Raw genomic sequence first — 25,624 nt, 5'->3', positions numbered from 1 at the left:
ATCATACCTTCCTTCCATTCCCTGGGCACCTTTGCTGAAGCCAGACTTTCATTGAAAAGCCAGGTTAATGGCACTGTCAGTTTCCTAGCACATTCTCTCAAAACTCGTGATGAAATACCATCCAGTCCCACAGCTTTACTGACATCCAGAGTACTCAGTATCTGAAACACACTCTCCTCCTGTACCTCCAGACCTCGTACCAGTCCTATCCCTCTAGCATTAAAACTGACTCCTCTAGGATGAAATACTCCAATAAAGTGTTCATTGAACAATTCCACTATGTCCTCTGCATCAGTCACTCTATTCCCATTTTTATCCCACAATATCATTCTTCCACAGTCATACTTAACTCCTCATATATTGATTGCTCATTCATCAGTGAGCTATCTTCTCCCATTTTCTTTACACTTGAGCTTCTCATGATTTCACACTAATGAAGATGAAACAATTAATTGCTGACTGAATACCTCGACGGTATCCTCTGCAGTTGTTACCAATCTACCATTTTTATACATTAACATCATCTTGCAATAATCATTCTTCTCTGCTTGTCACATAAAAAAAGAAGAACTTTCGAACATTTTTCTTTGCCTGATATGTTAATTTCTGCTAGTTCTGCATTTTTGCTGTCTTTACCAAATGAGTCACCTTCCTGGCTTGCCTTTTATACACTTTATGCAACTAATTATTAACATTATTCATCTTGTGCCATCTTCACAGTGCCATCTTCTTCTTCTTCCAGATTTCATGCTTTATCCCTTCATTTTTCCATTTGATTTTTGGAATACATTCACACATTGATGTTCTTAAATATCTCTTAGCCAGTATTCAAGCAGTGTTTATGCTCTTCCAACATAACTCCTCATTCCATACTATAGCTCCAAGCTGTCTTTGACCTTGTGTATTTGTGTAACCTTGTTGTAATTTTGTTTATATTAGATACCACATTGCTAAACTTAATTTTTATGCATGCATATTGCATAATAATTCCTTTTTGACTATTTATGTACTGTTATAATAACATTTGCTGTAGTTTTATCTATACATAGATACTGCATTCCTTGGCTCGGTTTCTGAACATGCATTCTGTTTATTAATTTGTGCTGTTGACTATTAATGTACTGCTGTAACCTTTGACCTTGTGTGCTGCAGTAATTTTATTTATATATAGATGCTGCAGTGGAACTTGATTTTTGTAAATGCATATTGTTTACAACTTTCTTTGACTGTTTATGTATAGTTGTAACCTTTACTATAGCACAGTATGACCTTTGTTGTTTTTGTGCCAAATAAACTATAAATCAAACCAAACCAATCCAAGGTGTTTTCTAAGCTTTTCATAATCACTGGCCTTGTAATTTCACATACGGAGTCTGTTAAAAAAATGTATATACACTTCAGCAAAAGAAAAACCTGTATAAAAATTGTAACACTAAATTTATACAGACATCAAGGGATGAATACAAGTTACCTTCGACTTCTACAATTACACGAGGTGCTCAAATTAGTTACCATTAGCATCCAGACACTTATTATTATGGCGAACTACTGCTTGGGCAACGTTGGCCAAAGTGTCCAGTGGGATTGCTGTGCATGCTGTTTCAATTTCTTTCCAAAGGACCACCAGTGTAGCTGGTTTTCTACGATACACTACATCCTTTAGAGTCCCCCATAGGTCCAAAGGTGTTAAATCAGGAGAACATGGGGGGGGGGGAACTCAACTACACCTCTCCATCCTATCCATTGTCCCTACAAACTCTCATCAAGGTAAGCTCTCACATCTCGGTGGTGGTGCACCATCTTGTTGGAAGAGAAATTGATCATTCCCATAAAGTGCATGAATGGCAGGTAAAATGGATTCTTTTTGGCTAATGAAGCCAAAAAGAATCCTAAGGAATTCTTTCGATATGTAGCCAGCAAAAGAAAGAATAATTATGGAAGGATGACATTGATTGGAGAAAATGGTATAAAGACAGCTGTTGCACAATGTCTGGTGGAGATACTTAATGATCAGTTCATAAAGATCTTTCAATCTTGTGAATGTGACTTCATGGAGAAATTGAGCAGTTGATGATGGGGAGGAGAGACTAACCGTAAGTGAGCAAGAGGTGTTTGGGGAGTTGAGTAAACTAGATGTAAATAAGGCTGTGGGACTTGATAATATATTACCGCGTATTCTGAGGGAATGTGCCAGAGAGTTGACACCTGCCTTGACATATTTTTTTAATACGAGTCTTGCACTTGGTCAAGTTCTTAAGGAGTGGAAGGAGGGCAAGATTGTGCCACTTTATAAAGGACGTGATCGAACTCAAGCATCAAACTATAGGCCTATCTGTGTGTCAGGTGTTGTGGTCAAGTTGTTGGAGAATCTTGAGAGAACTAGGGTGCAGAGTTGGGTTGACAACAATGGTATTATTATCTTTGATGGACAGCATGGATTTGCTAAAGGGAGGTCATGTTTTAGTAATCTACTTACTTATTACAATAAAGTGACTGCTTCCTTGGACAGAGGAGAAGGATACACAGTAATATACTTGGATTTTGCAAAGGCTTTTTATAGAGTACCTCATGATAGGTTGACAGAATAACTAGAGCAGGTGGGGTTGGATATTAGATTGGTGCATTGGATTGGAGACTGGCTATCTGATAGGTATCAACAAGTTGTGTATGGGGGAGCGATATCCAGGAAAAGGAAAGTCACTAGTGGAGTGCCTCAGGGGTCTGTTTTAGGTCCATTACTGTTTATCTTCTATATTAATGATATACGTGAAGATTTGGATGGAGATATTCAGTTGTTTGCAGATGATGCAAAGTTGGGACGAACCGTGAAGTGTAGTGAAGATGTTGTGGCCTTACAGGAAGACTTGAATAGATTGAGTGATTGGGCACGGAAATGGGGATGTGAGTTCAATGTTGCAAAATGTAAGGTTTTAAAATTTGGAAAACAAAGATGGAATGCAGAATTTATGCTTGGTGAGAATGTATTGTCGAAGGTGGAGGAAATAAGAGATCTGGGGGTGATAGTGGATAAGGATCTAAAATTTAGGGAAACACATCGCCAAAATTATGAAGACAACACAAAGGCTTCTGGGGAATGATGCGGAGGACAGTGACGTGTAGAAGTAGGGAGATTCTTGTTCCATTGTATAAGGCTTTGATTAGGCCACACATGGACTATTGTGTGCCCAGATTTGGTCACCTGGTATTCAGAAGGATGAAGAGATGTTGGAAAGGGTCCAAAGAAGACTGACTAAGGTAGTTTCTGACTTCTGGAATGTCGAGTATGAGGAAAGATTAAGAAGATGTAATTTGCAGAGTCTGGTGGACAGGAGGAAGGGGAGGGGGATATGATAGAAACCTACAAGTTGGTAAGGGGTTGTTATAGGATCAATGGTGGAGAAGTTCTACAGAGAATAGTGGGAGATCAGGGGATAACCAGGGATCATTCCTGGAAACTGTATAAAGAGGATGTGAGTAGGGGAGTGAGAGGCAGGTTTTTTTCGTGCAGAGTTGTGAATGATTGGAATGCCTTGCCTGAGAATGGGTGTGTGCAAAGAGTTTGAATGTGTTTAAAACACGGTATGGTGATCTGTGTGTGTGTGATAATAGGCCCTCCCAGATGAGTCTTTGAATCCATGAGGTCTTGGGGTGGTAATGATTATAATAATAATAATACTTTATTGAATGTTGCTATAGACCTGGAGGGTACCAGAAAATGTATAAGCAAATTAACCAAGCAAATAGGAAAAGAATGATCATTATGTTTGATTTTAATTATGGCAATATAGATTGGAATGATGAGAAAGCAGCTGGAAATAAAGAAATTGAATTTCTTGAGTTTTGAAGGACAACTACCTAAGGCAGCATGTGACAGAGGATCTTTGATTTGATCATCTCATCTGAGGATGCAATTATAAATGAGGTGTCAAATCTACCTCTAGTTGGTGACCATGAAGTGATTACCTGGATGATTGTCAAAAATGTGAGGAAAGGCTATATGTGTAACTACAAGGCTTATGATTATGAGAATCGCAGGAGACAGCTTGGAACTGTAGCATGGAATGAGGAGTTGGGTGGAAGAATGGAGATCACTGATGCTTGGGTGATATTAAAGAACTATCTAGTAGAAGCAATATCTAAATATTCATAGGTTAGAAGGTTAAGTAAAGTAGTTGTGAAATGGATGAATGAAGAGATTAAGCATGCAATATAGAGTAAAAAGGCATTATGGAAGCAACATAAAAGGAGTAGTAATAATCAATTCCATAAGGTGAACAAGAAAAGGCAAGGAGAGGTGACTTTGTTGGTAAGGGTAGAAAAAGTTCAGTATGAGCAGCAATTAGCTAATGAAGTCAAAAAAAAATCCTAGAGAGTTCTTTTGATATGTAGCCAACAAACAAAAGAATGTTTATGGTAGGTGGTAGTGATTGAAGAAAATGGTATAAGGACAATTGCTGCCGAGTATGTCGTTAAGATATTTAATGAGCAGTTCATAAAGGTCTTTCATGCTTGTGAATGTAACGTCATGGAGTGTTTGAGAGCAGTGGATGATGAAGAAGAGCGACTGACTGTGAGTGAGGAGGTATATGGGGAAATTAAGCCAACTTGATGTTAATAAGGCTGTGAAACTTGATGATATATTACTGCATATTTTGAATTAATGTGGCAGGGAGTTGATATCTGCCTTGACATGTTTGTTTAATATGAATCTTATATTGGATCAAGTTCCAAAGGAGTGGAAGGAAGGAAGGCAAGATTCTACTGCTTCATAAAGGAGGTGACGGAATTCACACATCAAATTATAGACCAATCTGTGTCAGGTGTTGTAGTTAAAGTGTTGGAGAGGCTGGGATATCAAACCAATTCTGGATCCTGAGAATCAGGATCCAGAATTGGTTTGACAACAATGGTGTTATGTTTGGTGGATAGCATGGATTTGCTAAAGGGAGATCATGTTTTAGTAATCTACTTACTTGTTACAATAAGGTGGCAGCATAATTGAACGTGGGGAATGGATGCACAGACACAGCAGTTTGCTTACCATATGATAAGTTGATGGTCAAACTAGAGTGGATGGGTTGAATATTAGACTAGTGCATTGTATTGGAGATTTGCTGACTGTTAGGTATCAACAAGTTGTGTATGGGGGAGCAATATGTCAGAAGAGGAAATCGTTAGTTCTTTGCCTCAGGTTTGTTTTAGTACCATTGCTGTTTTACCGGTATGTTAATGATATTTGGATATATTGTTGGAGGTGATGGAAAGATGAGATATTGGGATGATGGTGTATAAGATCTGAAATTCAGAGGACATATTGCCAAAATTGTTAGGACAATACAACATCATTCCCAGAATTTGTTGTATTGTCCTAACAGATTTGATCACCTGGATTTCAAAAGGTTGTAGAGCTGTTGGAAAGGATCTAGAGGCATTTGACTAAAAATAGTTTCTGATCTCTGGAATGTTGAATATGAAGAAGGTTGAGACAATGCAATTTGCAGTGTCTAGTGAATAGGAGAAAGAGGGCTGATATGATAGAGACATACAGGTGGTAAGGGGTGCTTATAGGATTAAGGTTTGAAGAGTTTTCCCTAAAATAGTTGGAGATTGGTGGAGGACAAGAGGTTATCCATGGAAGCTGTATAAGGAGGTTGTGAGCAGGAGAATGAGAAGTAGATTTTTTGCATGAAGACGAGCTGTGAATGATTAGAATGCATTGCTTGAGAGTGTGGTGTCTGTAGAGAATTTGAATGTATTTAAGGCATGGCGTGATGCACTTTGTATGACTGATTGGGTACCAGTGGAGATTGAACTGCCCACTCAGCCTCCAAAAGTTAGATAGGGCTAAAACGGCCTCACCTACTCTCTATATGGGAATGAAAAGGCATTAGCTGATTTATTTTTTATAATAACTATATCCTTTCCTCATAGAAGTCCTCATATAGCAGGCAACCACATGGGAAATCACTTCATGATCATTCTCACCAACTGGAGAGAAATGTGACATCTCACTAACATTCACATCATCTGATGAAATAATTAGATATACCTTGATCCTCGCATGCTCTCCTTTACTTACACTACCCAACATAGTTGTGCCTGAAGAATTTGAGAAATTAATTTTCCTTATTCCAAAATTCTATCTCTTCACTCCAGTCTATATTATACCAGTTAATATCACCCATAATGATCACCTTCCCATGTTCACTAACCATGTTCCTTATTAGGCTGACTCAAAACTATTTCCACTATTTCTTTCTTGCATCACTATGTAGAAAGAATGAATACGAAAGAATAACACTTCTGAATACAGATGGTGTGAGGGGCAGCAGATGCAGAAGATGAGTGTCCATTTTGCTAAAAGCTATCAACCTGGCATATGCAGCATTGAGTTCACTGCTATCTCTTCACTGAATGAAGAAACTCAGATGTATGAAAAGAGGTATTAGAGCTGTTATCCAAACTGAATAAGAATTCAGCAATAGGAACTGATGGGGTATCAGCTTGGGTGCTAAAACAGCGTTCAGCTGAACTGGCTATTCCTCTGACCAGACTATATAATTTGAGTCTCAAAACAGGGAAGATTCTGCAGGAATGGAAAGAATGTATGGTAATTACATTGCACAAGGGTCATACAAAGACCGATGTATCTAACTATTAACCAATCACTATCTCAGGAGTGGTGGTATTGATGATTTTGGAAAAATTAGTTAGGGCTCAAATTCAGAAATGGTTTGACAATATCTCAACTTTGCAGTGAACAACATGGATTTGCTAAGGGAGGGTCATGTTTTAGCAACTTGCTCACATTCTTTAATAATGTTACCATTGAACTAGATGAGGGAATGGACACACCATTATACTTTTGGATTTTGCTAAGGCTTTTGACAGAATTTAGCATGGAAGACTGTTGCATAAATTGGAAAACATGGGTTTGGATTATAAAATATTACATGGATAAGAGGATGGCTGACTGACAGATATCAAAAAGTGGTATGCAGGGTATGTGAAGTCTGCAAGATTTAAGGTAACTAGTGGTGTACCACAAGGATCAGTCCTTGGTGCACTGTTATTCAATCTGTACATTAATGATATTTGGAAGGATTTGACAGGCAACATACAGCTATTTGCTGATGATGCAAAGATAGATAGGGTAATCAGGAATGCTGCTGATATGCAGTACTTGCAGAATGATTTGAATAGGCTGGCATTGTGGGCACAGGAAAAATTGATATCAGTTCGATGTCAGTAAATGCAAAGTCATGCACTTTGGCATGATTAGATGTCATATTATATTGGTGGGATTATGCTACAAGAAACTGATCATGCTAGAGATCTTGGAGTGCTAGTAGATAGCAAGTGTTTATTAATTTTAACGGTATAGATGAGAACACAGAGTGGTAAGAAAATTACTATTTATTAACTTATTGCTGATATTTCACTGGTATTTTATGCTTCAGAGCATAAAAACAGTTTGTTTCAGTATGCAAAACAACTATATATCTCCAGCTCTGGGCCTGGCTCCCACTGAAGAGACCTCAATAAAGGTCGAAACTAGTCTGGGTAGATGGCCAATCCCTTTAATGCATAACAGTATACATATCCACATAGGAAATGTGTTTTGCATTATGGGAGATACTGGGTTAGAAGTGCCTGGTAGCTTGCTCCACCTTTGCCACGAGTTGCCTTGGTGTTGCACTACTTACTGGATAAGATAGTACAACACTATATATTTAGTCCTGAAGATAATTTCAGGCGCAAACTTTGTTTGCTCTCACTGGGATAAAGGATTAAACTAAATCTATTATAGTCTAACCTAGTGATAAATAAATTTTCAACATCTTTCTCTAAATCCAGAGTAATTTTTAAAAAAGGTGATAAACCTTTTGGCAACTCCCATAGGCACAGATGACTTGCTACTGCTTCTGCCTGGTATCTCCAGCTCTGGGCCTGGCTCCCACTGAAGAGACCTCAATAAAGGTCGAAACTAGTCTGGGTAGATGGCCAATCCCTTTAATGCATAACAGTATACATATCCACATAGGAAATGTGTTTTGCATTATGGGAGATACTGGGTTAGAAGTGCCTGGTAGCTTGCTCCACCTTTGCCACGAGTTGCCTTGGTGTTGCACTACTTACTGGATAAGATAGTACAACACTATATATTTAGTCCTGAAGATAATTTCAGGCGCAAACTTTGTTTGCTCTCACTGGGATAAAGGATTAAACTAAATCTATTATAACTATAGGACTAGTTTGAACAATCGTAACATACAACACAAAGACTAAAGTCCTAATTAGGTGCCATCTATGTTGAAAAAAACAACAACAACAACAACAGGGAAAGCAGATATTAATTAGGTCTTAAGATGACTGTCTCCCTAATCTTTGGCAAATTTATACAGCCATACTTGTTAAGGTTTGGAGTATGTTTTAAGGCTTCTGTCGATTCCAGGAACAACCTCTCTGACTTGTAGAAGTTTCTGTTGTTGTGTCAGAAAAAAATGATGAGTCACCTTTTTTCCCACCCAACATTAAGTTGTCTCAGAAGGAGTGGATAAGGACATGCTTATGCCTCCGGATGGGAAATGTACCGACTAATGTCCCAAGAACATGTAAATATCCAAGTGTGTAAGCTCTGAACAGTGTTAAAATAACCCATGAGTTTAATAGAGAATAGTTGTAAATGAATTAGAATTAAATTGCCAAGTAAATATGTATAAGCTAGATCATGTTTTAAGCCATGTAAAAACAGTCCGTGGCCACGGCGTCCAATCGGCAGTCGCAGTATGCGTGACAACACCACCGAGTGAGGGAGCTGTTTTGAGGTATAAAGGTTTCGGCGGGGATTCGAATTGCTCTCTTTTTCTCTTGCCTCTTGTCTCCGGGTTTCGTCGGCACCTAGTTTCCTGTCGGAGAGCTGTGTAGAGCTTGCCGCCACGTGTAGCAAGAATTCCCCCTTGCTATGTATGCTGCGTGGGCCAAGGCTGCAACTACAATGTATTCAGATCCATAAGAAGAAAGAGCCACTGATGAAATCAACGTCAGTGTTCAAATCTGTGTATGAGTGTTTTCGGTTCGTATGGAAACAAAGGAATAGCAAGGCCGCCATCAGTGAAGATACTGTAAGCAGACCAGAATATCCAGTTGAAAGCAAGAACGGTAAGCGTAAGATTTTCTTATGTTAAATGTTGGATTAAAGTAACCGTGGAATAAGGTAGCAGAAGTTAAGGAAGCATACTACTTCCGTGTAGTGCTATAAGAACAGTCAATGATTCGGACACTTTTGTCTGCGGTTGAGAAGAAAGCATATTAGGCGCCAGGCGAATAGGAGTCCGAGGTCCAAACTGTTTGTGTAATTTAGGAACAGTAATGTTATATCGTCAGAACGTAATTAAATGTTAGCTAAAATTTTGGAGGGAGGATTAAGTAAGAATAAGAAGTATTCCCCTAGAGAAGTTCATGTCAGAATTATTGAGTTGTCTTGTGTATATATAATATATGCAATATTACATGTGTGATAATATTAGGTAACTTAGTTATAATATAAGAGTCTGAGAATAGATGTTACGTATAGAAGTGAGAAATTTGTGTCAAGTAAGGGACTATAATATAGAAGTTTTGGATGTGATTAATTAAGTATAGGGAACCCAGACTCTTTTAAGATTAAGGATTTGATTAACATGTATACTTGTCTTTGTGCCATAATAAATGTGTTTCTTTATATACAATCAAATGAGTTTGTCATGCTTTCTGAGGAATGAGCTACCGTTTGAAAATTTATGTGCCATGCATTAAGGGGGAAACCGATAGTGATATAAGAATCGGGACCATGACTGCATGCCTCATGATCCCTACATTTTCTTTAAGGACTCTTGGATATTGTATCAGAGTTTAGTTGCCGGCTGGCGCAGTCTTTAATCAATACAAATTTGTCAGCAATCGAATATCTGATATTAAGTAATACAAAAATTAATGTTGACTGTAAAGTTAAAGTAAAGACAGTTAGAGATATAACAATAAGGCAGTCACATAGTCACACAGCACACCAGACGACATAAAAGTAGAATATAACACTGCGCAGTACTTTTGTTTTTTCCAATTGATCCTGTGTGCAGGGGTATCCAAGGCATGGTCTGCTGGACCCAACTTGCTATAGCGATAGTGCCAGATGTATTTTTTATATTCTCTGAGGCAGATGTCCACAGTTCTTCCTGTCTGTCCATGGTAGGCTCAATCACACAAACAGGGCACTTCATAGACTCCTGGATGTGATGAAGAGATTCTGTCTTTGGGTGAATGGATGAGAGTTGCCAATTTGACATATGGTTTTAAATATGGTGCATAGTTGATATTTCTTAAGCACTCTAGATATCTTTTCAGATGTGCCATGATTAGATGTCATATTATATTGGTGGGATTATGCTAGAAGAAGCTGATCAGGCTAGGGATCTTGGAGTGTTGATAGATAGCAAGTGTTGATTAATTTTAATAGTATAGATGAGAACACAGACTGGTAAGAAAATTACTATTTATTAACTTATTATGGATATTTCACTGGTATTTTGTGCTTCAGAGCATAAAAACAGTTTGTTACAGTATGCGAAACAACGACTATGGGACTAGTATGAACAATTGTAACATTGATGAGATTGTGACAGTTTTACTGTAGTATTCTGTGGTATACAATGGGAAGGGGAATTTCTGGGGAGCATTTGGTATTTTGTCTGTCTTATAGGGATTATAGTCATTGGCTAAGGAAGTGACGTAAGTGAGTGAGTTCAAAAGTGACAGCATGCCATTGGAACAAATTACTCTAGCTCTGTGGGTTAGTGCTTTTAGGATACCATACTGTTGAGACGAATGATGGTGTGATTGTTTGTGCAAATATCTCCCTGCATGTGTGGGTTTTCTATTAACTGGAAATGATAAGGAACCATCTGAGAGATGTGTGATTAGTGTATCCAGGAAGGGCAGACAGTCATTAGCTTCCAGTTCCATTGTAAAGGGAATTTTTAGGTGTTGGCTTTTTAGATGTGCTAAGAATGTATTTAAATGTGTCTGGGCCATGTAGCCAAATAACCAACACATCATCAACATAGCATAGCCAAAGCACTGGTTTGAAAGTGGCTGTGTTGATAGCTTGCTTTTCCAAGTGTTCTATGTAGAAGTTGGCTAAGGGATGAGAAAGGGGGTGGAGGAGCCCATTGCTGTCCCATCTAATTGTTTGTATATTTTCCCTTTCCATGTAAAATAACCTGCATGTACTGTGAATTTAAAAAGTTCAAAAATATCAGTGGGAAGTGTTACTTTAGTAAATCAAGTAAATACCATACATAGGGGAAACAGGGTGAACCATCCCAATCAGGAAGGATGAACACAAACAACACATGAAATACCTCCATTTTGGAAAAACTAGCCTTTCTGACCACACACTCCAAACATACCACAGAATTGATTGGAAAGGTACCAAGTCCCTACACCGCACCAAAACCTGGTTCGAGCAGAAATTCAAAGAAGCATGTGAAATGCTCAAACATGATCCGAATCTGAATAAAAATGATGGTCTAATCATTCCAAGAATGTGTAGGACCCATCTGCAACCTTCATAGCAACCACAAAGAAAAATCTCAATACAAGAAGACTTGGTGAATTGTTTTTTTTTCCTGAACATTCAATAGCAACCTATACTATACAAATCCAGAAGATAATCGTAATATAACAATATGAACTGTACAATTCCAGAAGAATCTTAGTACATGAGGACTTTAGCAGAGTTTATTGTAGTTTATATATATATATATATATATATATATATTTTTTTTTTTTATTATTATTATTTTTTATCACTAGAGGTCAGGCTAAGAAAAAGATTAGTTAACAACGTAGATTAAATTTACCTTTATAGAATGCAACAGCATGTAGCTTGGTTACTATACACATGTATCCTTCTGATGATGACCTTAACACAGGGGTCAAAACAACAAGTTATTATTTTATTAATAATCAGTAAAATAATCTTTTCAACACGTGTGTTTTGTGTCCATAAATTCATAATATGAATGCTGATCATCGTGTAACCTTAAAAGAAAGATTTAGTGAATCAAGAGTTTCAATTAATGGTACATTTATGAATAGTGAGATGATATCAAAACTCACCATTATATCTGAACTTTTTAAGGTATGGTTTTCTAAAATACTTTTTAGGCGGGCAGAATTTTTAATAAAGGAGGCAGAATTGTTTGTGAGAGTGGCCACTAGTAGCTTAGCTAAATAGGGTTGACACTGGAGAGTTCTTTCGCTTGGTTGAACGGCAGGAAGGAGTGATGACAAGGGGCCATCCCTCCTGGAAGTTATGAAAGAAAACTGTGAGCAAGAGGGTGAGGAGTGGTTTCTTTGCATGGAGACTGGTTGAGCCATGGAATGCATTGCCTGATAGAGTGGTGAGAGTGGGAACGGTCAATGAGTTTAAGGAGTGGTATGATGGACTTTGTGTTTCCTAGGAAGGACCTCCCACGATGAGCCTCACGATGAGTTTTTTTGACTCCTTGGGGGGCCTAAATAATAATAATAATAATAAATACCTAGCATGTTTATATGTGGGACTGTTTATACTATCCACAGTAGAGCATAAGGGTGTACCTTGTTTGTGAATTTTTGGTGCTCCATATATCCTGGATGTGTTTTAATGTGGAAGAGCTTGAGTTTTTTAACTGTTTCTTTAGTCCAGAAAGTGACTTTTTTCAATAATTTGCACACCTTATTCTTTTGTGAGTTGGTGGGATCCCGATCTATAATTTTGTATGTTCACTGATCTTGTAGAAGTGTGTGCATTTTACTTTCATATTCTGTTGAATTCATCGCCACAGTTGCATTTCCTTTGTCTGCTTTTAGTAGATAGCAAATTGAAGTTCAGGGGCATGTAGCAAAGATTGCAAATGCAACTCAAAAGATAATTGCAATGCTGAAACTAACTTTGACATGTAAAGATAAGAATGTCATTTTGCTTTTTATAATGCCATGATAAGACCTCACTTGGACTATTGTGTGCAGGTTTAGCCTCCTGGTTGTCATTGTGATTCTGATACAGTAGAGAAAGAGTGTGCAAAGAAAAGTGTTAAAAATGATTTCAGGATTGTGGAATACTAATTATAAAGATTGTATTATTATTATTATTATTATTACTACTACTACCCAAGACCTCATGGAGTCAAAGACTCATCATACTGTGCTTTAAACACATTCAAATTCTCTGCAGACACCACACTCTCAGGCAAGGCATTCCAATCATTCACAACTCTGCATGAAAAAAACCTGCTTCTCACTCTCCTACTCACACCCTGCAGATGACCTCTGGTTCTCCCATGATCTCTCGCTATTTTCTGTAGAACCTCTCGAGCATTGATCCTTTAACAACCCCTTAATAACTTGTAGGTCTCTATCATATCTCTCCTCCTCCTCCTGTCCACCAGACTCTGCAAGTTGCATCTTCTCAATCTTTCCTCATACTCGACATTCTCTGGAATGTCAAGTATGAGGAAATTCTAGTAGAAACTACCTTAGTCTGTCGCCTATGGACCCTGTCCAACATCTCTTCATCCTTCTGAAAACCACATGACCAATTCTGGGCACGATGGAACAAAAGAATTTCCCTACTTCTACAAGTCAGTGTCCTCTGCATCATTCCCAGAAGCCTTTGTGTTGTCTTCATAATTTTGGCTATGTGTCCCCTAAATTTCAGATCCTTATCCACTATCACCCCCATATCTCTTATTTCCTCCACCTTGGACAATACATTCTCACCAAGCATAAATTCTGCATCCCATTTTTGTTTTCCAAATTTTAAAACCTTACATTTTGAAACATTGAACTCACATCCCATTCCCATGCCCAATCACTCAATTTATTCAAGTCTTCTTGTAAGGCCACAACATCTTCCCTACTTTTCATGGTTTGTCCCAACTTTGCATCATCTGCAAACAACTTAATATCTCCATGCAAATCTTTGCCGGTATCATTAATAAACAAGTTATACAGCAATGGCCCTAAAACAGATGCCTGAGGCACACCACTAGTAACTTTCCTTTTCCTGGATATCGCTCCCCCATATGCAACTTGTTGATACCTATCAAATAGCCAGTCTCCAATCCAATGCACCAATCTAATATCCAACATCATCCACTCCTGTTTGAACTATCAACTTATCATGCAGTAATCTATCAAAAGCCTTTGTAAAATCTAAGTATATTTTGGCTATGTGTCCCCTAAATTTCAGATCCTTATCCACTATCACCCCCATATCTCTTATTTCCTCCACCTTGGACAATACATTCTCACCAAGCATAAATTCTGCATCCCAATAAGTTAGGTGTGAGATGGATGAATAAAGAGATTAAGCATGCAATACAGAGAAAAAGGGCATTGTGGAGGCAGCATAAGAGAAGTGGAAGTAACCAATTTCATGAGTTCTACAAAGACCAGGCAAGGAGAGTGACTTGGTTGGTGAGAGTAGCTAAAGAGAGGTATGAACAGCAGTTAGCTAATGAAGCTAAAAAGAATCCTAGGGAGTTCTTTCGATATGTAGCCAGCAAAAGAAAGAATGATTATGGAAGGATGACATTGATTGGAGGAAATGGTATAAAGACAGCTGTTGCAGAATGTGTGGTGGAGATACTTAATGAGCAGTTCATAAAGATCTTTCAATCTTGTGAATGCGACTTCATGGAGAGATTAAGAGCAGTTGATGATGGGGAGGAGAGACTGACTGTAAGTGAGCAAGAGGTGTTTGGGGAGTTGAGTAAACTAGATGTAAATAAGGCTGTGGGACTTGATAATATATCACCGCGTATTCTGAAGGAATGTGCCAGAGAGTTGACACCTGCCTTGACATATTTTTTTAATACGAGTCTTGCACTTGGTCAAGTCCCTAAAGAGTGGAAGGAGGGCAAGATTGTGCCACTTCATAAAGGAGGTGATCGAACTCAAGCATCAAACTATAGGCCTATCTGTGTGTCAGGTGTTGTGGTTAAGTTGTTGGAGAAGCTTGTGAGAACTAGGATCCAGAGTTGGGTTGACAACAATGGTATAATCTTTGATGGACAGCATGGATTTGCTAAAGGGAGGTCGTGTTTTAGTAATCTACTTACTTATTACAATAAAGTGACTGCTTCCTTGGACAGAGGAGAAGGATACACAGTAATATACTTGGATTTCGCAAAAGCTTTTGATAGAGTGCCTCATGATAAGTTGACAGTCAAACTAGAGCAGATGGGGTTGGATATTAGATTAGTGCATTGGATTGGAGACTGGCTATCTGATAGGTATCAACAAGTTGTGTATGGGGGTGCAATATCCAGGAAAAGGAAAGTCACTAGTGGAGTGCCTCAGGGATCTGTTTTAGGGCCATTACTATTTAACTTGTATATTAATGATATTGGTGAAGATTTGGATGGAGATATTCAGTTGTTTGCAGATGATGCAAAGTTGGGACGAACCATAAAGAGTAGTGAAGATGTTGTGGCCTTGCAAGAAGACTTGAATAAATTGAGTGATTGGGCAAGCAAATGGGGATGTGAGTTCAATGTTGCAAAATGTAAGGTTTTAAAATTTGGAAAACAAAGATGGGATGCAGAATTTATGCTTGGTGAAAATATATTGTTGGAAGTAGAGGAAATAAGAGATCTGGGAGTGATAGTGGATAAGGATCTAAAATTTAGGGGTCACATCGCCAAAATTGTGAAGACAACACAAAGACTTCTGGGAATGATGAGGAGGACACTGACATGTAGAAGTAGGGAGATTCTTGTTCCATTGTATAAGGCTTTGATTAGGCCACACATGGACTATTGTGCCCAGATTTGGTCACCTGGTTTTCAGAAGGATGAAGAGATGTTGGAAAGGGTCCAAAGGCGACTGACTAAGGTAGTTTCTGACCTCTGGAATGTCGAGTATGAGGAAAGATTGAAAAGATGTAATTTGCAGAGACTAGTGGAGAGAAGGAAGAGGGGAGATATGATAGAGACCTACAAGTTGGTAAGGGGTTGCTATAGGATCAATGGTGGAGAAGTTCTACAGCGAATAGTGGGAGATCAGGGGAGAACCAGAGGTCATCCCTGGAAACTGTATAAAGAGGGTGTGAGTAGGGGAGTGAGAGGCAGGTTTTTTTCGTGCAGAGTTGTGAATGATTGGAATGCCTTGCCTGAGAGTGTGGTGTCTGCAGGGAGTTTGAATGTGTTTAAGACCCGGTATGATGAGATGTGTGTGAGATAAAAGGACCTCCTAGATGAGTCTTTGACTCCATGAGGTCTTGTTTAATAATAATAAAATAATAATAATATATTACTGTGTATCCTTCTTATCTGTCCATGGAAGCAGTTACTTTATTGTAATTAGTAAGTAGATTACTAAAACATGACCTCCCTTTTGCAAATCTATGCTATCCATCAAAGATAATACCATTGTTGTCTACCCAATTCTGGATCCTAGTTCTCACAAGCTTCTCCAACCTACAACACCTGACACACAGATTGGCCTATAGTTTGATGCTTAAGTTCTATAACCTCCTTTATGAAGTGACACAATCTTGCCCTCCTTTCACTCCTTGACTAAGTGCAAGACTAGTATTAAAAAAATATGTCAAGGCCGGCCTCAACTCCCTGGCACATGCCTTCAGAATACATTTGATATATTATCAAATCCCACAGCCTTATTTACATCTACTTTGCTCAACTCCCCATACACCTCTTGCCCACTTACAGTCAGTCTCTCTTCCCCATCATCAACTGCTTTCAATCTCTCCATGAAGTCACATTCACAAGACTGAAAGACCTTTATGAACTGCTCATTAAGTATCTCTTCCACACCTTCTGCAACAGCTGTCTTTATACCATCTTCTCTAATCAGTGCATCCTTCCATAATCATTCTTTCTTTTGCTGGCTACAATCCAAAGAACTCCTTAGGATTCTTTTTGGCTTCATTAGCTAACTGCTGTTCATACCTCTCTTTAGCTACCCTCACCAACCAAGTCCCCTGCCTTGCCTGGCCTTTGTAGTCCTCATGGAATTGGTTATTTCTACGCTGCCTCCATAATGCTCTTTTTCTCTGTATTGCATGCTTAATCTCTTTATTCATCCATTTCACACCTACCTTATTTAACTTTCTCACCATTGGAATACATTTAGGCATTGCATCTACTAGATAGTTTTTTGAAAATCCACCAAACTGCATTGATCTCTTTTCCAGCTAACTTCTCGTTCCATGCTACACCTGCAAGTGGTCTCCTGAGCTCTTCATAATCACCCCCCCCCTTGTAGTTCCACATATATCCTTTTCTCACAGAGGCCCTCACACTGCAGGCAATCACCCAGGTAATCACTTCATGATCACTCTCACCAATTGGTGGGTGATTTGACACTTTGTTTATAATTACATCCTCTGATGAGATGATTAAAATCCAAGACCCTCCATCCTAGTGTGCCGTCTGTTACATACTGTCTTATCTAGTTGTCCTTCAAAAAACTCAAGAAATTCATTTTCTTTACTTCCAGTTGCTATCTCATCATTCCACTCTATATTGCCATAATTAAAATCGCCCATAATGATTACTCTTTTCTTATTTGCTTTGCCAATTTGATTATACATTTCATAGTATAATCACATTTCCTGGTCTATAACAACATGCATATTTCCTGGTCTATAACAACATCCAACCAAGTATTTCATTCCACTCACCTCTATCTCACACCATACTGCCTCAAAACTACTGGCACTATTTCCCTCTTGCATCTCTACTTTGTATAGACATAACTCTTTCTGTATCATCAATAGCACTCCCCCTTCCCTTTTTACTCCTTCTATCTTCACGAAACACATCATATCCTTCCATCTCTATTTCTGTCAGGATGTCATCCTCATCTAACCATGTCTCATTTATTGCAACAATTTTTGGGTGAACAGACTCAATTAGTGCAACCATTTCATCTGCTTGTTTCTTACACTTCTAGCTGATTCTTGGATCTACAGCTAGTTTCACTGATAACACTTATTCGATGTGATCTCTCCATGCTCTTTTCTTTTGTCTCCACCACTCATTCCACAAACTACAACTAACCGCAACTTAAATAAATCTCAATATATCTTATCATATAGCTGCATAGCTGCCATAGTGCAATTGGAAGAACAGCTGAACATTGTGCCCTTCGATTGGAAAAGCGTTCGATTCTGATGCAGGGAATCCTTATATGGGCTTTTTCAGTTGAGGGTGAGTTAGCCAATCTCATACAGTGGCAGCTTGGTTTTTTTTTCCTTCCAGAAACTCTGGTTTTTCATCCTGCGTACAGGCAAATTAGCCTTCAGAACACACTAGTTTAGTGTGTTCTGAAGGCCGATTTACACAATTTACAGAAAAAAAATACTGTTGTTGGTGATGATGGGCATTAATGGGGAATAGATGGCGTTAATGGTAGTTGTGTCGTAGTTGGAGAATTAAATAGTAGTGGAGAGGATGAGATGTATTTAGCGAAATAGAGTAGTGTGCCCACGATGAGTCCTTGGACTCCCTGGAGATGTCACGTAATAATAATAATAAGACAGATTGTGAATTTGTAGACTGCATACGCTAGCAAACAGGAGAAAGAGGGGTGATATGATTGAGATTTACAAACTTCTGAAAGGATCATACAGGATTTCATTTGATGGAATTTTTTATTTTAGGGAGGATGAGGAAAGGATAAGAGCAGGGCCATTGCCAGATTAGATTGCATCCTGATTTAAACAATTAAATATCACCCTTGATGGATTATAAGACAGAAATATAAGAAAATATCTAATTTCTATTTTGTTTTTATTACAAGAGAAACATTAATGCAAAAAATTTTTAAATAATAATATTAATTAAATGTTTGCCCTACAGGGATATTGCATAATAAAACTGTTTATAAGCTCTTTTAAATTTAAATTATAAGCTATGTCCTCCTCTATATAGTTGCTAGATCAATCAATCTTTCTTGCGTCATTGCAGTTCACAAATAATTTTTAATCAGTTTAAGCTTGGAAAAACTTCTTTCTGCACTTGCTACAATAAAAGGATTAGTTAGCTTAGCGATGGTGCCTACTGCAATATGGCTGAACAAGTGTCCTTATTAAGCCATGCCGTGAGACATGCTGCCTTTATCATACACCCAGTTGACAATACTGGATAAGAGGGCATCATTGGAAGCTGAGAATGAATGCTGCTAAGAAGGGGGTGAGGGGTAAATTTTTCTCTCATAGGGTAGTGTGTGATTTGAATGGATTGCCTTTGGATGTTGTGTGTGTGTGCAAGTAGTGTGAATGAATTCCAGAATAAGTATGATAGCTGGTGTATATAGTATGTGGCCTCTATCAATGAGTCCCTGACTCCCTGGAGGTCTCTCTTGATAATACTAACAATTATTATGTAGATATAATTCCCTTACTTTCATCAGTAGCACTCCTCTTCCATTATGTCCTTTTAATTTAAGCTGTATCCCACAAGTGAAGAAGAGAACACAATTTGGTGTAAAGTGGATGACAAACAATATTAAACAGGAACTGTTTATATGATAACTAATATTTAAGGAATTGACAGCGTATACTAGAAATATAAATTAAATAAACTTTAATATATACTTTCCGATATTTCGGCAAACGTCACATTGCCATCTTCTTGGGAACTTAATACAAAGACGCGTGCACGCAAGTACTACATAACAGCAAATGAGAACTGAAGCTAGGAAGCTAACGTTTTCCTAAAGTCCTGATGGTGCCCCCTGGCTGGCTATATTGGTGGTTCTTGGCCTTTGGGCTGAAGTTCTAATAAATGTTTCCCAAATTTGGGGCAGTCTCATGCATCCAAATTTGTTGAGGTTTGGCATGTTCCTAAGGGCTGAGGCTGATTCCATGAATAGTCTTTCATACTTGAACTTGCTGTGGTGTATGACTGTGGCTTTCTTCCATCTTGAGTGGTGAGTATCCAGAGCGTGGTCTGCAAGCCCAGAGTGGCTGTACTGGTGAAATCGGATGTAATCCTTGTGTTCTGAGATTCTGATATTTGCTGTCCTGCCTAATAGGTCATGCCTATAAGCCTCTCAACAAGAATAAGGAACTGTTTAATATTGTAAAAAAGAGGCTATGGAAGAGATATAAAGAGGCAGGTGAAGAGCAGATGCATGAAGAATATACGACACAGGCCAGGAGAGTGACTAGTATGGTAAGGAAGATGAAAGTGGAATACGAGAAGAGATTGGCCCTAAGATCCAAAGAAAATCCTAGGGAATTTTTTAGCTGTGTGGCCAGTAGGAGGAGAAATGATTGTGGAAGAATGACATTGTGGGATAAAAATTGGAATAGAGTGACTGATGCAGAGGACATAGTGGAATTGTTCAATGAACACTTTATTGGAGTATTTCATCCTGGAGGAGTAAATTTTAATACTAGAGGGATAGGGCAGGTTTGAGGTTTAGAGGTGCAGGAGGAGAGTGTGTTCCAAATACTGAGTACTCTGGATGTCAGTAAAGCTGTGGGACTGGATGGTATTTCATCACGAGTTTTGAGAGAATGTGCTAAAGAAGTGACAGCTCCTTTGACCTGTCTTTTCAATGAAAGTCTGGCTACTGGAAAGGTGCTCAGGGAATAGAAGGAAGGTAAGATAGTGCCATTGCATAAGGGCTGTAGCAGACTGGAAGTGTCTAATTTTAGGCCAGTTTATGTGTCATCAGCAATTGTTAAGATCTTGGAGAAATTAGTGAGGGACTGTATACAGCATTGGGTAGATGAGGGTAATGTTATCTGTGAGAGTCAATATGGATTTGTGAAGGGGGGGCGCTCTTGTTTTAGCAATATGCTAGCCTTTTATAATAAAGTTACAAGAGCAGTAGATGAGGGAAAGGCATATAGTGCCATTTTCTTGGATTCAGCGAAGGCATTTGACAGGGTGCCACATGATAAGCTGATATTTAAGTTGCAGCACATGGGTTTGGATCTCAGGTTGGTCAACTGGATTGAGGATTGGCTGTCCGATAGGTATCAGAGTTGTGTATGGTGGGGAAGTTTCAAGGATGCAGAGGGTTACAAGTGGGATTCCACAGGGCTCTGTACTGGGACCTATACTGTTTAACCTTTAAATCAATGACATTGTCAGTGGATTGCAGGGGAATAGTCAGTTGTTTTCAGATGGTGTGAAGCTGGGAAGGGTTATTAGCAATAGTGCAGACATGGTTGGCCTGCAAGAGGATTGTCGGTTTAATGCAGCAAAATGTAAGGTCTTGAGGTTTGGGACACATCGATGTGACTCTGCATACTTTATTGGAGGAGGTATACTGATGGAAGTAGGGGAGACAAGAGATCTCGGGTTGATGATTGATAGAAACCTGAAATTCAGTGGTCATATTGCAAAGGTGATGAAGGTAACACAGGGGATTGCTGCAATAATGAGAAGGATGCTGACCTGCAGAGATAAAACAGTTATCATTCTGTTGTATAAGACCCTGACCAGACACACTAAGACTATTGTTCTCAGATTTGGTCCCCAGATTTGAAGGAGATAAATTAACTGTGGCAAGGGTACAAAGGCAGATAACAAAGATGGTTTCAGGACTGTACAATATTAGTTATGGGGATCAGCTGAGGAAATGTGACTGCAGAGTTTGGTGGATAGAAGAAGGAGAGGTGATGTGATTGAGACTTTTAAACTGGTGAGAAGTGGTTACAGAGTTGACACCGGGGAGTTCTTTCACTTGGTTGAACAGTGGGAAGGAGTGATGACAAGGGGCCATCCCTGGAAGTTATGAAAGGAAATTCTGAGCAAGAGGGTGAGGACTGGTTCTTTGCATGGAGGGTGGTTTGGTTGAACCATGGAATGCATTGCCTAATAGAGTAGTAAGAGCGAGAACGTTCAATGAGTTTAAGGAGTGGCATGATAGACTTTATGTGTTTCGTAGGAGGGACCTCCCACGATGAGTCTTGATAGACTTTGTGCTTCCTAGGAAGGACCTCCCACGAGGAGTCTCTTGACTTCATGGTGGCCTGAATAATAATAATATATAATTCTCACAAAAAACATTGTATTCTTCGATTTCTATTCACATCAGGAAAATAACTATCTTCATCATCATCATATAACCACATTTCACTTATTGTAGCCATTTTTGTGCAAATAAATTCAATCAGTGAAATAATTTCTTCTCTGTTATATCCGAGCCTCCTAGCATTTGTAAATAAACAGCAGTTCACTTTTAGGTCTATAGCCAGTTTCACCCATGCTACCTTGGTTGTGATTTTCTTACTCCTGCCCATGTTCAAATGTCTTCAGAGCTGGGGAATATATAGAGCACTTACTCTATATATTCCCCAGACTCAACCACCTCCTTCCCCCTACATCCCATGCCATCCTATTCCTATGCTGACCATTTCCATAAGCACATTCACCTTCTATCATACAGACATTCTCCTTATTCCATGTCTGTCTCCCTGCCCATCCTGAATCTCCTCATTTCCCTATGCCTCTTGCATTACTATTCTCGTATCATCTCTCACACAAGGTATTATTGTTTCCATTAAACAAGCATTTCAGTCTCAATCATTCCACTCTCCTGATGTTTCACTTCACCTTTGTTCTCTTGCTTGCATTCATTCATTGCATACTTTTAGCAACAGCCTCTCCATTTTACTTATCAAAGCAATTCAAATGCAGTCTGTCACTTTTCTACCAATCCATCCTTTCCCTCAAATCTGTGCCATGCCACACAACACAAACTGTACTCCTTTCTCCTTATGCAGTTCTGCCAGCATACCATTCAATTCTTGCTTTCTGTCTCAACTCATCATTTTCATGCCTTGGCAGCACACTGACAACCTTTGCTACCACACTGTTATCTTTTACTTTCCTCAACAATCTCCTGATATCCATTTCACATTCTCCTCATATCCAACTGTCGTGACGACTCTTTTCTGTCGTGTTCTAAATCTATCTAGTTTCAAGTCTTTTATGAATAAAATAACTAATTGCGAAGTGATCACCGATCTAAAGTAGGGAAATTTATATTTATACTGCGCCACCCTATTCTTAGATTAGTCTATATAAATAGTAGGATCAATTCTAAATTAGGTTAGCAGTCATCTCTTTAGGCCGAATTATTTATTATCATTTTTACTTGGGGTTCCCGCAAGATTCGAATATTTATGAACGGTGCAATAATAAGGAATTCAGGCAAACACAATATTTAGATGAACAAAATAAAACATTTAATATATGATATGGTTAACAAATACAAGAACTCTATTTTAAAATGAAACTATACAATTAATTTAACACATCTTCCTAAGTCAGTTATGCCAATTCAATGTTCTAACTTTCACATAGAATTCACAGTCTCACAAAAACACAAATCTTCTTATCTCAAGTTAATATAACAACTTCACATTTAATCAGTCTTCACAAATCTATCAGCTCAATGTTTATATTCACAGCAGGCAATAAACTACGCAAGCAATATTCCAAGCAAATATATTCCGGACCTTGAGCATCGGAGATATATTACAGTTAATGCTAGAACTGACAAACTTATACAACTACTCTTACCAGACAAAATCTTCGATACATCAAATTATTGAGAGAGCACTTATGAATTAACTTAATTAACGTTAGCGGAACACACATAATAAAAATTCTCCACAGTTTAAACTGTATTACTGTGAGTCGCACTTCACTATTCCAAACAACAGTAATTAGGTACTAATATCTTTTCCTGTTCACTTTTCTCCAAGTAATCTATATAACTCTTTCCTAGGGCAACATAGAATTAAATCGTAATCCAGATTAACTGGAACTAATCAGAATTTTCGCATTGACTGTCCAGTTTCCTTTTTATCTGATTACGGCATCAACCTTTCTTCATAACAACAGCTGACTTCGCTTATAATATTAAACTTTATGATTCACTACTTATTGGTTCACTTCCGAACACTATTTTCATAAATTTCAGCCCTAAGGATCTTATAATCTTGGTTCCGCAAAACTCTCTCCTCCCTCGCTTAATAATAATTCTTCTCTCCCTTTCTGTCTTATCTATGACCTTCCTTCTCCTTACTTTCGAACCCACACTCTACTCCACTCGTGGTTGTTTACGCGTGCGTCTCCATGACAACAGACTAAGCGTAAACATTTCGCTAATGTAATGTATGCTCTTTTACTACTACTACAGTGATTACATAACATCAAATATTTCACAAATAAGAACAACAAAATATTTAAGCTACTTCTTCAACTTTTTGATTACGTATACAGTTAAATATAAAATAACACTTTACGTTACATCATATATATTTGGTTACACAAAATTCTATACATTTTAATATTCTATAAAATAATAGTAGGTCAGGTTTTGAATAAATATTCAATTAGTAATTCTCAATTAATGAATAATAAATAATTTTATATAAGCCATGATTAATATTTAATAAGCAATGTTAAATGTGAATGAAAAAAAATAAATTACATAACATAGCTTCATTCACAATTTAACACAACCAAATCATGTTTTCCCACAACCACCATCAACTCTCTTGCTCATTTACTTCTCGTATCCAAATCATCAATTATCTTGCTCATTCTCTCTCTCTCTCTCTCATTAACTAGACCTTTAATAATGTAATCCCCATAATTGCTATTCTTGAGTCATCCCTACTCCTTTTTCTCTACTTTCTTTCTTTCCAAGTTTCATTCCTTTCCACCAAACAATTACTATCACTGTGCATATTTCTCATTTCATTTCTCATTCTGAGCAAATTTTTCTTTAAATCTTGCATCTCCTGGCAATTTCACTCTCTGTTGCTCTCTCAGTTTTGCTCCCTTTTGTTCTGTCATTCCTTTCTTTTGCTTCCACACTTTCATCATTTTTTTTGTTTCTTCGTTCCTACTTTCTTTTGCTGCCACAATCTTGCTTGATTTCATTTCATTTTTCTTCATTCGTATGTTCTTTTATTTCCACAGTCTTGCTTACTTTCATTCTATGATTCATACAGTCTTTTGCACTTGCAGTGTTAACTTTTATTCTATCAGTCTGTTTCGCATTCATTGATAACTCATAGTGCAACAAAATCTCACACTTAATGGGTTTGTAGAAAACAAATCCATATCTTCATTTGCCTCCTGTTCAGTTGATCTGCAAACACATCCTCCATATTTCACCATACATATATGCTAAGCTTATGATATTGAACCATTCTTGAAAAATATATATATGCCATTAATTACATTTCATCTTCACACTGCACAGTGTGCAGATCTTGTTTATAAGACTGTTTGGTTTGTTCAATGAAAGCTTCAAATTTCATTAAAAAAAACACATCACTAACAAACCTACAAAGTCCCACAATCATGAATTTATACTAAGCTATTAAAAAAAAAAGATTCCACTAAATTTTGCCATATATCATGCCCCTCTGGCATAATATATGGCAGAGTGGAGTTAGAAGGATACAGGGAGATATGCCATAGATAGTGCGGACAGTTGAAGTAATAGTGAAGATATATGTACATTGGTGGTTAACATGAAGTGGTAGATTTCCTGGGATGCATAAGCATTGGATGGATTTGGAGCAAAGGGT

The 25,624-nt window shown here is 38.1% G+C and overlaps 1 protein-coding gene across 7 annotated transcripts in view; it reads left to right on the top strand.

Annotated features, from left to right (window-relative positions):
- The window catches only part of LOC150107807 (uncharacterized), a 170,390-nt gene that overhangs the window by 72,947 nt on the left and 71,819 nt on the right, over positions 1-25,624 (top strand). The gene's annotated exons all lie outside the window — the stretch shown is intronic.

Source organism: Typopeltis vanoorti, chromosome 4 (genome assembly GCF_054136105.1).
Source record: "Typopeltis vanoorti isolate ZY-2024b chromosome 4, IOZ_Tvanoo_1.0, whole genome shotgun sequence".
Lineage (NCBI taxonomy): Eukaryota > Metazoa > Arthropoda > Arachnida > Uropygi > Thelyphonidae > Typopeltis > Typopeltis vanoorti.
The sequence above is the reverse complement of the archived record's forward strand: the minus strand, read 5'-3'. Positions and strand labels throughout refer to the sequence as shown.